Raw genomic sequence first — 13219 nt, forward strand, 5'->3', positions numbered from 1 at the left:
CAGCTGGGCGAGGGAGGTGATTGTCCCGCTCTACTCCTCACTGGTGCGGCCTCACCTGGAGTACTGTGTGCAGTTCTGGGCGCCACAGTCTAAAAAAGATATTAAGCTACTAGAGAGTGTCCAGAAGAGGGCTACGAAGTTGGGAAAGTGTTTGGAGAGGAAGCCATATGAGGAGCAGCTAAAGTCATTTAGTTTGTTCAGCCTGGAAAAGAGGAGACTGAGGGGAGACCTCATCGTGGTCTACAGCTTCCTCGCAAGGGGAGGAGGAAGGGTAGGCACCGAACTCTTATCTTTAGCGACCAATGACAGAACCCAAGGGAATGGCAGGAAGATGTGCCAGAGGAGGTTTAGGCTAGACATTAGGAAAAGGTTGTTTACCCAGAGGGTGGTGGAGCACTGGAACAGGTTCCCTAGGGAGGTAGTCATGGTCCCAAGCCTGACAAGATTCAAGAAGAGACTGAACAATGCCCTCAGACACATGGTGTGAACTGTGGAGTTGTCATATGCAGGGACAGGAGCTGGACTTGTGGGTCCCTTCCAACTCAGGACATTCTATGATTCTATACATTTTATTACACGGACATTTAATATGAAGTCTGAGATGAAGTCCAAACCTGAAAACCCCAGTGAAAACAAGACTGGAAAACCTTTTCTTCTGATGCAAGTTAAATATATTTTTTTTTCCGATAATAATCAACCATAAAGCTGATGGGATTCAGAATACATTTTTGAACTGTTGATTTGACAAATCTAGCAAAACGGTTAAAAAAATTATCATTTTTTACATTCAAAGCTTCTTTTACAAAGCAAAGTTACCTGAACCCATGGCTCAGCTAAATCTTCATAGGCAGAAGGGATCTGCTGGACCCCATAATGACTAAGGTTAAAATTGCTGTCTTGGGTTCTTCTCTGTGATCCAGCTGTAGATTGCTGCTGAATGTGTAGATGAACCACATGGAGAACAGAAGAATCCAAAGGACTTGGCAATTCATGACTACAGATTAACAACAAATAACATGGATTAACAAATGAAACATTTACCCAAGTAAATACTTAAGCATATTTAGAAACATCAATCAGAAAACAGATAGTTTGTTATACTCAGACTGAATCCTTACCTATAGAAATAATGAGATCTCCATTTAGATCTACAAAGAGGACATATTAGTGGCTCTCTATTTCTTCTGCATTCTTCTGCCCCTGGAACACAGTAACAGGATAATATGTATTTCAGTTTTACAGTGCATAAAAACAGAAGATGGCATTATCATTTTTACATTTTACTGAAAAAATGTCAGTTTCAGGATAAATACTTCTCAACTGAACCATGTGCAGAAGCCTGATAAATATGTGCATTTAAACATTTTTGCATGCACAAACACTTCATCTTAGTACTACAATTAATATTAGAAGTTATAAATTAAAATGCAGGTTTTTGTGCGTCAAACATAAGCAATACTTTTTCAAAAGTATTAAAACATGAAAATGGAATTTTATTTGTTAAGCTATTTATATACTTTATTTAATGCAGTATATATAAACATACTCCATAATTCACTATATAATCCTAGTAAATTACTTTCAAGTCAGAGAGGGGGAAAAGTCTGTTCCTAACCTTACTCTAATTGGACATGATCTTCTCACTCAGGTAAGAGTCTCAAACCTCTAGCCCTGCAGCTAACTTTTTCTCAAACCGTTCACAAATCAAGTTGTAATTTGATAACTGATAAATAGGCACCTGAATGATACCAAACTCTCAAAGAGCTACAGTCATCACTTAAGAGCAGGGTTCTGCTTAACTTTTAAAACAAACAAAAAAACCCTACAACTAACACACACTAAATTATAATACTTTTGCATATTTAGTGTCACCAAAACTTAACAAGACAAAGATGACAACATACATATTGACATGCAATGGTGGTGTAATTTGTTCCTACAGCCATCTTCACACAGTTAGGCTCTCTTCATCCAGCATGCCTAACAAGTAAATGGGGCACATCTGTTCGTCTTCATCATTCATACTATAAAAATAAATATTTCTGACTGTAGAAGTGGCATATCAGAATTGAGAACAGGCTTTAACAGTGAAAAATATTAACTTCCAGTTTGGAACAGTCACTTCTGAATAACTATATGCCATTCATGAATCATTCTCCTAAACCTTGGTTTGAATAAGTGAGCAACCAAATTTTTAGAAGCACTGAGTACAGACAACACTTTTGAAATGAAAATGCATGACATCTTTTCAAACTAGGTCAGATACCGATTAAAGATAGAAAGGCCCAGCCTTGGGCAGTTATTCCACCCCTCACAAGGCTTCTTTAAACAAACCAATCTTTGCTTTTTTATTTATCTTTTGATTTTGAAGAACTAAAAAATTTTATATTTTGAGAGCTACATACATTTTCCCCACACTCCTTTCAGAGTATTAAGTCACAAGACAGTCTTTAACCTATTACAGAAAACTGTAAATACTATTTGATAAACATATGTAAAACTGAAGAAATTAACAAGATAACAGCCACTCGAGAATTTTCTGCCACAGAGAAACAGATGTAATAGAGTCATATAAACACTAACATATCTACATATCACATGTTGATTTAAAAAAACCCACCATTTTCCCTGTTTGACATGTTGCTTCCATTTTATTTACACCCACCTTAATTTTTAAATTGATATAACCAGAGATTTCACCAGAAAAATATTCTAAACTTAAACAAAATGTAATGAAAAACACAGATTTAATCTTCTGTAAGACTGTTTAAATGCACGAGCTCTTACTATTCATAGTAAAAATTTAACTTAAAGTTAGTGCATGTCTAAAAGTTTGCAGGAACCCTGTATTTGTTCAGCAATAGTATATTTTTAAAAATAATTTTTATATACATTGTTTCTATACATATATATTAACTTTTAGTTTCTTACAAATGGTTCAAACTAATTTTCTTTGTCCTTGAAAAAATCCACAAAAATAAGCTTACAGTGAAAAAAGCAGTTTCACGGCATGTATAGAAACACAGGTATTATTTTAAAAATTATTTTTAAAGAATTATTAATAAACCAAAAGTAACGGCAAGTCACAGTAATTATCAGAACTGAGTAAACTTTTATCTCCAATCTGATGCTCAGTGTTCTCCAATACTTATATCATGCAAGATTAGACTTGCACAGAATGAAAACTTTTCTAATTGAATCAGTAATGTTGGGAACTAATCATCAGGTGTACTGTCAAAGAACTGAAAAAATATTTCATCCTGTCAAAAATGAGAACTAATGTAGTAGAGTTCACAGTCTGATAAAGCCTTTCCTATGAAAAAAAAAATCTTCCTACACAAGGTATATAATTAATGGAACTGGCTTGCCAAATAAACTGACCAGTTAAATACATAATATACTCTAGAACTACTTATGCAATTTATTTACAATGACACAATTTGACAATTTGGAAAAATAATTAAAAGACTTGAGAAATTAGGGTCACAATCTGTATATTAGAATTATAAACCTTTCTGAATATATTAATCTAACGATATGTTTATTATCACAAAATAACATATCAAGGTACTCCTTAAGTTTCAACTTTACACAAAAGAAAGCCTCAGTTTTGGTTGGCTTCTGTGGTTTGATCTTTCTATAAGATGTCCAGTTCACTCAGTCCACTAACTAATACATGTACATATTAGTTGTTTAAAAAGTTAACCAATATATTTTCAAAATAAAGGAAAAGAACAAGCAAAAGCTCTCAAATAGAAGTCAGAAAAAAATATATCAAAGAATCAAACAGCACTTAAAATTGATAAATGGGGCATGTTTTAATATGGTATAAACTATAAAAAACATAATAGTTTAATAACTCCCTTAAAATAGTTTAACTACTCATTTTGCATTGTGTTTTTAAAATTATATGCTTAATCAAATATATATAGATATTTTAAAAACATTTATTATATATGTTTACACGAATAGTATCTTTACCCAGATTTTTTTCAGTATATTGTCATAACCACAAGCATATCTCCAAAGTACTGAAAAGTTAGGACAGGAGAAAAAAAATGAAATCCTGTTTCTTCATTTGTCAACATTTGCACAAGTGCTGTATTTGAACAAATGCACTCAAATAAACAAGTTTCCAAAGTTAATATATGCTTCAGTCTTGCAGAGGACCACTTACATTTCTGGAGTTTGTTTCCCAAATTCATATAGTCAAAAAAATTATTTTCAAAACTCTGCTTAACATTTTTCAAACAGAAGGTATAAAGCAAATATGCTCACTTGGTATGATTGTGACTAACATATGCTTGACTCTCGATGGTTTGCAAATACAGAGACTTAACATGACTTGAAATGAAAGCAGCTTTTAAGAAAAATAATGTAGGTGAATCTAAACCTTGAAATTAGAAAAAAACTACAGAATAATGCCTTTAGAAAAATACTAACCTGTTTTCTGATCTAGATGTAGAAGTACTAGATGATGATGATGCATGAGAATTTGACATGTGTGAGACAAACGTCTGGATGGTGTTATGAGATGGAGCTTTGATCCTCGAGCTATGTCTACTGTGATATTTCTGGAACAAACTCTCAACCTTACATCAGAAAAAGATAGCAACAGTCATATGCTATGAATACCTTGTATTTAAAAGGTAATATTGAAGCTTAACTACTGCTAAGAAAGATCTATTCACCTTCACAGTAATGCGTTAGCAGTAGCAGCAGCAGGAATTTCAAAAGTCTTACTAATAAATAGATCACAAGAAACTTTACAACAAAAAACTATTTGCTTAATAAAAATAATAGCTTTAGGTATACACAGCTACTTCTGAAGATCTTTGTTCTGTTTACCTTTCAGCTAATCAGTGAGACAGATATACAAATTTGAACAGAAAATCTAAGATCTGAATAACTTGCTAAACTACAACTCTCTACTAATTCTTTTAGTTATGTCTTCTATTTGCAGATTTTTTTTCCTACTTGCAGAGCTCTTGAACCCAAATTAAAGATATATATAAAAAACATATATTCTTGTTGCTTTGAAATGCAGAAGTTCTCAACATTTTAAAGACAATACCCTAAAGACTTTTACCTTGAGTGTATTTTAGATCTGCCATTAGATCTATTAGAAATCTATTACCTCAAAGTTCTTCAGTGTCTTCCTCCAGAGCATTGAGTCTGAGGGTTCAAGCTGGAAGACCCGCAACGTAACAAACAGCAGATGAATACAGCACGTCCCACGGCCACAGCTACAAGTCTGCAAAGAAAAGTACATGCTAGGGCTCTACTGGATTGATAGTTACATAAATCATTAAGTGCATCATGGAGACATATCATAGTACACCTCCCACATACTTAAAAAAAAAATAGTAGCTAATGCAAAATATTTCATATATAGACATAAGTATCTTCCTGCACCACCTAACAGAAATTGTGATTCCCCAAATCTTTATTCAGGAATACATATGGAAAAGCAGACAATTATAACACCAGTTTTCTCTCAACATTTTTTCCCCTTTTTTATTTTTTAAAGTCAGCTGAAGCTATTGTTACACTTTATACTAGAAGGAATTTATGCATATATAATCATCGTATAGCCATAACATGATGGCAATCAAACTTAAATGAGATGCCTCCGTTTACTTAAAAACATAAATGTTCTCCAACAGTGCATCACAGCAATACTATTTAAGTCTCCAAAGAGAACCTCACTATGGGTATTAATGAAATTATCACACCATTAAAGGAATTGTGTCATGTGCTTGTCATTTATATATTCCATGAACAGAGGAAATAGAGCATTTCAGATTGAGAAACTAGGAAAATGAAGTGGCCAAATTCTAGCCAAAAATACTTAAGATATATAATTAAGAGCCACTTCTAGGAATGAGAAATATACAGAACATTAGCAATTACTTCCCAGAGTCTTTTTTTTTTTTAAGATTAACTCTAGACAAAACTAGTATTTGCTACGCATTTGAAAAAAATACAAGCTGATCATTATATTACATGAGCACAGATTACATCTTTTTACTTTATAGAACCTTAGCAAGGATTGGCAACTAACTTGATCTAATTTGGTTTTGTACAGTTTTCCAAGATTAACTATAAATTAATAAGAGCTACAGACAACACAAAAATGTTTTCTACCTGAGGCCAAATAAACACTCTGTATTTATTATCAGGGCTGTCTCCTCCAATTAAAAAAGAGTTGGGTCCTATCTGCTGCAGCAGGTACAGCCTGGCTCACATAATTTTGTTGACACAATGATTTGTTTCCTCACGGCTGTATGGAGAGGAGCCATCTAGAGATGGGGCTTGTTGAGGTGGTGTTATTCATCCACTCTGAAACTACATAAGCAGTTCCATCATAAGCATTTCCAGGTGTCATGGTTTAACCTGAGTTAGTAATTAGGACCACAATAGCCACTTGCTCACTCCCCCCACCCCCTGAGGGAAATAGGGGAGAGAACCAAAAAGGAAGGGAGAAACTCATGGGTTGAGATAAAAACAGTTTAATAAGATAATAATAATATATAAAATAAGTGATACTCAATACAATTTTCTCACAAACTCCATCTGCACTGAACAGCCATTCCTGGAAAGGAGAGCACCCTGGTCCCAAACATCTGATCCCATCAAGAGAGCAAAAAGGTCAAAGTCTAACTGCAGAATAGCAAGAGGCTGAATTGCAATGGAACACCAAATGGAGCTAACTGAACAAACAAACTAGAAAACTTTAACTAGCCAGAAAAGCAGTTTCCAGCTTTATACCGAGCATGACACTAATGGTAGGGAATAGTTCATTAATCAACCTGGATGTTAATCTAGGTACTGTCCCATCTGTGCCCCCCTCATACCAATTTGCACTTGCAGCTGGACAGTTGAAGAAGTCCTTGGTTTCCTTGACAACAGCCAAGATTGGTTAAGTTCTTACATTCTCTTCATACCAACTTCGAAACACAGCTAGCTACAAAAAGAAAACATTAACTCTATCCCAGGGTGCTATCACATTATTCTTATACTAAATCCAAAACAAAAGACCATGCTAGCTACTAAAAAGAAAAGATTCTAACTTTCTAACTGCATGAAGAAAAATTAACTCGATTTCAGTCAAACTAGCACATCAGAACAATAATAAGTTTAACTATGTGGTTTTTTTTTTCCCCAAATGACACAGAATAACAGAGTCCCCAAAACCTGAAGAAACTATAACCTGCTTAGACTATATGAATTTAAAATGATTATTTTTCTTCCATGACCAGAACTCAATGGTAGAAGAAAGTTGGGGGGGAGGGGGGCATGGTGGTGGTGTGCCTGGATTGGGAGTCAGGGGGTCCAATCAACAATCCTATCCCCAAGGGAATATACCTGCCTGGAGAACTGACATGCAAAACTACAGGAAAACAAACCAAACCAATAACAACAACAACAAAAAGCAAAACCCAAACTCCTGGCACTTCTTCATGCAAATCAATCTAAAAGAACATACATGTCTTCACAACCGAGTATCTATATTTCTTCATTTATTTCCTACAAATAAAATTTGAAAGCAGGAATAAATTAAGAAGAAAACACGCACCTAAGAACAGAGAACAAAATTCCACACATAAGAGGAGTGTAAAGTGAGATATGCTCTGTATATCTCACTCAAGTGATAGCCTTTATATCAGCATCTTGCCTACCCAGAAAGGATTAGATACCAATTGCTTCTCTAAACAAAAGATTGCAATATATAGTCAAATTAAAAATTACATCACAGTTTTCAACTTACAGGCACTGGAAATACCCCTTCTAACACCTGGTGATTCAGATTTAACTGTACTAGAGGATGATGAAGAGCTACTAGGAGAAGGACTATGTCTTCCTTTCTGTATCAGTGAAGAAGCAGTGCTTTGTCCTTCAGTCTGAGGCTCTCTCTAGAGTTTAATAATTTCTGATCCATCTCCTTTCCCAGGGATAGGTTTCACCACCTTGCAGGAATTAAACCATGTGTTAGAATTACAAAATGATAATTTTACATTAAAGCAGAACATATTCATAAAAATCTGTTTTGCTAGCATTCTAATTAAGCTGTTATTTAGACATCCAAAGTTTTCATATTCCCCAGGTTCTAATATTAGCATCTAATAGGGGCTATCTTGTTAATCTATACACAACACAAAAGTGAGAACCTTTTTTCCTGTCCATTTGTGCCACTGATGTTAGAGTCGTGACAGCAACTGATTTGATTCTCAAAGTGCTTCTGTAATTGTCATTCATGGTAACTCAGAGGACAGCAATTCTCCTATTTAATTAGTAGGAGCCAAAATAATTTTTTTCTGCAGTCATTGTCTCCTTATTTAAGAGCTATAACCTTGGATCCGTGTGTTATATACAGTATCAGTTGATAGATACTAGGTTTGCTATTTCTGCAGCACAATATGAATGCTTGCTGCAAAGTAAAATTACTTTAAACCTGGAGGCAATACAGCAAAATTAAGGTGTACTGTGCTCTATAAGAACCACAGCCAGCTTTTCTGACTGCAGTACAAGTAAAACAGCTACACTGCATCTAGTATCTGAGCTAATAATCACTGTGTACAGTGTTGTGCTACCTGAATAGACACGTGTTCAAGAAGAGTGAGCACATAAACTTCTAATACAGTGCTTTGTTGCATAAACATTGAATTTTGACACTGAGATATGGAAAATTTCAAGACAACTTTCAGCTGCCTGTCCCACAGACCTACATAATGCATGAGAAGAGTAAGGCCCCATGGAACAGAATTAAAAGTACAGCAAGCAGAGTCAGTTTTAGTTCTACATTTCTCCATGTCTTAGAGGCTTGACTCAAAGCTGTAGGAAAGCTCCAAGTAAGACTTCAGATTAATGGAGCAGACCTCTCCTATAAAGTTGCAGAGGTATCTTTGATTTAGACAAAAAATGGAAGGGGCTTTCCCTGCTCATGGTATGAGGAGGAAGAAACATCCAGCCTCGGTGCCTTTCTATCTGATGATTTGGACTGCATCCACAAGGTCAAGTGCTATTTTAAATGGAAGCATTTAACTCATGCAGCTGAAGCTGTTCCACTATCCAGAAATGCATTTCAGTTTCAGCAGGCTACAGGGAGATGAGGACAATAAGGAGGTTGTAGCTTAGCAGTTAAGCACTGCCCAAAAGAGGAAAAAACCTGCCTTTACAGCCTTGACCCAAGCACTGTTTGTTTTACTTTAAGAATTCACCATATTGAATGTATACTTCTTGCAAAACTGAACTTTTCAGAAATCTTTGTTGTTGTTATTTTAAAATATATTGCTATCTGATTGCGAAAATGAACAGGATAAAGGAAAAGTATGAAAAGCAACACAGGCTTTTTTTTTTTTTTTTCCTAGTGATTACTGCAATGCTTTTTTTCTTTCCTAGGTCAGAATGCAAATTCATGTGCCTATGGACAAATTACAGTTATCGGTTGCTACTGCTTGAAAAAGTTTAAATGTAAAATGGTAGTGACTGCAAATCTAGAGCATCAAAACTTGTATTAAAGAACCCAGAAACCTCAAGGGAAGTGGGCTGATCAGGGAACCACAATTTCAAGCCATGCAGTAACCAAGATGCATTTAAAACTTTTTTTCAAGAAAGAATTGCTGTGTGTTATTCAAGGTATTGCTTTTTTGGTGCACTTTAACTATTTTCAATGTTCTTATGACAGAAAGCCTTATTTCTGTCTAGAAAAGCTGCCCCCAAACACTTGTTAACTGCATCAGATGATCTTAGCTTTAAATTAGCATTCCTATCAAGTGTTACACAGGAGTCACACTGACCAATGCAACTACACTTATATGTAACTAATTGCTATTAATTAACCAGCATTATACTGAATATGCTAGTGTTAGAATCATAACTGTGTTCAATAAACTTTCAGTTTGATCTGAAATTTCTTAAAATTACTTCTGAGCTGTTTATACAAAAGCATTACTCAAAAAGGCTAATAGGAATACTCTGGCACCCAAATTTTAGCAGAGTTAAACTTACGTGAAGTTGTTACTCAGATTTGATTTTTCTGTTTCTAATAAGCTCGAAGTTTGTATATTCATCTAGCAAAAAAACCCCACACATGTTAAACATATAGAAAATTTTAACATTTTCAAACTAAGGAAATATGAAGTCATGAAACCTTAAAGAATGGAGTACAAAGCACTACAGTGCAGTTTTGCACTCAAATGTAAGTTTTTATCTAAGGAACAAGAACTACTTTTGCTATTGACATTAGAAGAGTGTTGCCACAGCAGTATTTTATACTACACAATCAGCAGCACAGCAATGTGCCTTTTAAAAAATAAAGCTTAATAAATGCATACACTTCAGAAAGTCAGCCACAATTTCCTGTTAAACAGCTCATTAGAAAAAATGAACAAGAGGATCACAATTAAGAGTCCACAAATTATTAACGATGAAGAGGTTTCTAAAAGAAATACATTTAATAAGGGATTTTTATTTGTAACAGTTGTCACAGATACTGCACTTACTTCCGTGCCACTTACCACAGGGCCTCTCCTGCCTTTTCTTTCCAGCCATTCATGCTTCCAGGCTGACATACACATTGCCTTGAGTTTCTCCCTGATCATACACTCTTCTGGGGCGGTCATCCATTTTCTGCAACCCCCTGAGGGTTTTCTATTCTCCATGTCATGACTACAGAAAAGAAAAAAAAATTATTATAGTCATAGACACAATTATTTTTAGTTAAAGTATAATACTATAGCATTCTTAAACTTTGTGTTGTCCTGTTCTTCCTCTCCTTACAATGGAGCTACTAAATCATTACTTCCAACTAACTACAGCAAGAATTACAATTAATTTGCTCGTCTGCAGTTTGCAGAATACCTGTTTTGAGGGGTATTTATTTAAAACGTGTATTGATTGTAACATGGGACACCCAAGAAAGAGGAATGTCTTGGGAAACATTAAACCAGTACAAAAATTACCCTGTATGTCACATCATTCACCAAAAGTTTCAGAAGTATTGCGATAGTTCATGCATGCTTTGGCAATTTAAAGTTTGCAATCTCTATTTTAAAGCAATTTACAAAACGAATACAAATTAGTGGTGAAAAGTTTCCATCTTCATAGAATGCACAATCATGAAACTATGTATGAAACTATGTATGTAGTACCCACATATGAACTCTTCCTCAAAAAAAGAGGACTTGTAAACTAATGCATAGTATGTTTAAACTAGACACAGAAATAATGAAAGTAAGGTTAATGTCCTTGCAAATTGCTTTCTGAGCGACTGATTACTCAAAAGCACTTCAAGTCAGCTATAATTATAGCATATCTGTAAAATGAAAGTATAATCTGCCTGGACTTGAGCTTTTTTTGACCTACAGCAAAGTAGTTGCCTCTGATTGTTGGCAACAACAAAGCAGCAAAATACTGTCAGACACTGAAAAATATATATGAACAGTCTGGAAGATTTCCTGATTCTGTTGAACTATCTGCTAAATCACCAAGAAAACCACATTCTTAAGTAGCAGTACATGATCCCCTTCCATCTTCTTGAAGTTAGCAATCTTTAAAAATAAGGAAGCTTAATTAAATTGTAATCTTATTTTTGAAACAAAATTTCATTCTGAGAGTTGTCTTAAAGTGGAAGATAAGGCTATATAATAAATTAGTTGAAATGAGAAGCACTTGCATATTTACCTCTACTGCTTTCATTCATGCAGTCTTCAACTTCTAAAACTTTTAGCTATGCAGTTAAAACTACATTTATGTACTCTATGATGATCTACTGCATATTCTCTACAACATTCAGCAATGCATTACTCTAGTTCATTTATCACAAATCCCTACTTAGAAAAAAGAGAAGTTTTCATTGGTCAGAAGCAGTAGTCATGGTTTTTTTCTCTCATTGTAGACACAAAGGAAACAACGTATTCTGAGACAGGAAATAACTCTTCCTGTTCAGTGCTGAAATGTAATAAGCAGATGGGTATTGCAAACAAAATTAATTTTCTTTCAAACAACATCTAAACCTACTGTTAATAACCAAATTTAGACATTCAGAACCATGTCTAGCAATTAAAGATTAAATGTTTATAAACAGAAAAACAATCTACCTAAGAATGAATGTTTTTTCAGAGGTTAAGCATGAATGCTTACTTCAAAATTAATGCAAGTGACAAGTTATTTTTGTCCAAACACTTAATTTCATACTATTGCTTTCTAGAAAGAGACAAAACCTAGTGATTCTTAATGAAAAACAAAGACACTACAGCAGCAAGTAGAGTCCAAATGTAGAACATGCCTAAAAGCTTAAAATAGGGTTGATTTTTTGATTTTTTCCTCAGTCAAAAAAATCATTTCAAAACCAAAAATCTTTGTCTGCATAAGAACAGTACAGTTCCAAAATAATATAGGTGCAAGTTAAAAATATAGAGCTATTCTGTTTTTTATATTATGAACCATGGCATGAACCATCTCAGTCACATGAATACTTTGTATACTGTGGCGAATGCACTCGACCCCCCTCCCCCCAGCCAAACCAGCAGCAGTTTGGTCCAGGCTCCAGAGGAGGTAAGGGCCTGAGTCACAGCCAGGCCAAGAACTCCTTCCAGGAGATCCACGAGGAAGCAGAACGGCACACTGAACGCTGGTGGCTTGTGGGCGCAGGTAGTCTTGTGCATACTATTCCTACTGTATGCAATTTGACTACGAGTCAACGACTTCATTCTATAGGTATGACAGCCTGGATGAGCCTACTCCCTCCTAAATAAGTGAGCTATATGGCAATGGTCTTACTATTCAGAGGTCAGTGGATGAGCCCAATTCAAGTTCAATATTAATAATTTAGCTTAAGCAGATGCACACCAAAGGTAATGGATTATTCACAGATATAAGATTGTATGATTTTTAATATACTCTTTGATTCATGTTACTTGGTAGACTAGATTTGCTAAAATTTTAAGCTCGTATTTACCAAAAGCAACTGCAAACTACCCTAAATGCCTGCAAGATAAAGTCTAGCTTGCATTTTGCTGGGAAAAATGGAACTGACTGGGAAAACCAACAGGTCATTCAGGAGGCGAAGCCTGCATCTGGAAACACTAATGAACTCTATGCATGACATTGCATAGGCTGCCTAAATCATCAGCTACATGAAAACAGAAGGACTGTCCAAAGCCAGGCCGTATTGCACTTGATCCCGTTGAAGGAAAAGGGTGTATACAGGTGTTGG

The 13219-nt window shown here is 35.0% G+C and overlaps 1 pseudogene; it reads right to left on the minus strand.

Annotated features, from left to right (window-relative positions):
* The window catches only part of LOC136114532 (mitogen-activated protein kinase kinase kinase 1-like), a 190547-nt pseudogene that overhangs the window by 31010 nt on the left and 146318 nt on the right, over window positions 1-13219 (minus strand).

Source organism: Patagioenas fasciata, chromosome W, assembly GCF_037038585.1.
Source record: "Patagioenas fasciata isolate bPatFas1 chromosome W, bPatFas1.hap1, whole genome shotgun sequence".
Classification (NCBI taxonomy): domain Eukaryota; kingdom Metazoa; phylum Chordata; class Aves; order Columbiformes; family Columbidae; genus Patagioenas; species Patagioenas fasciata.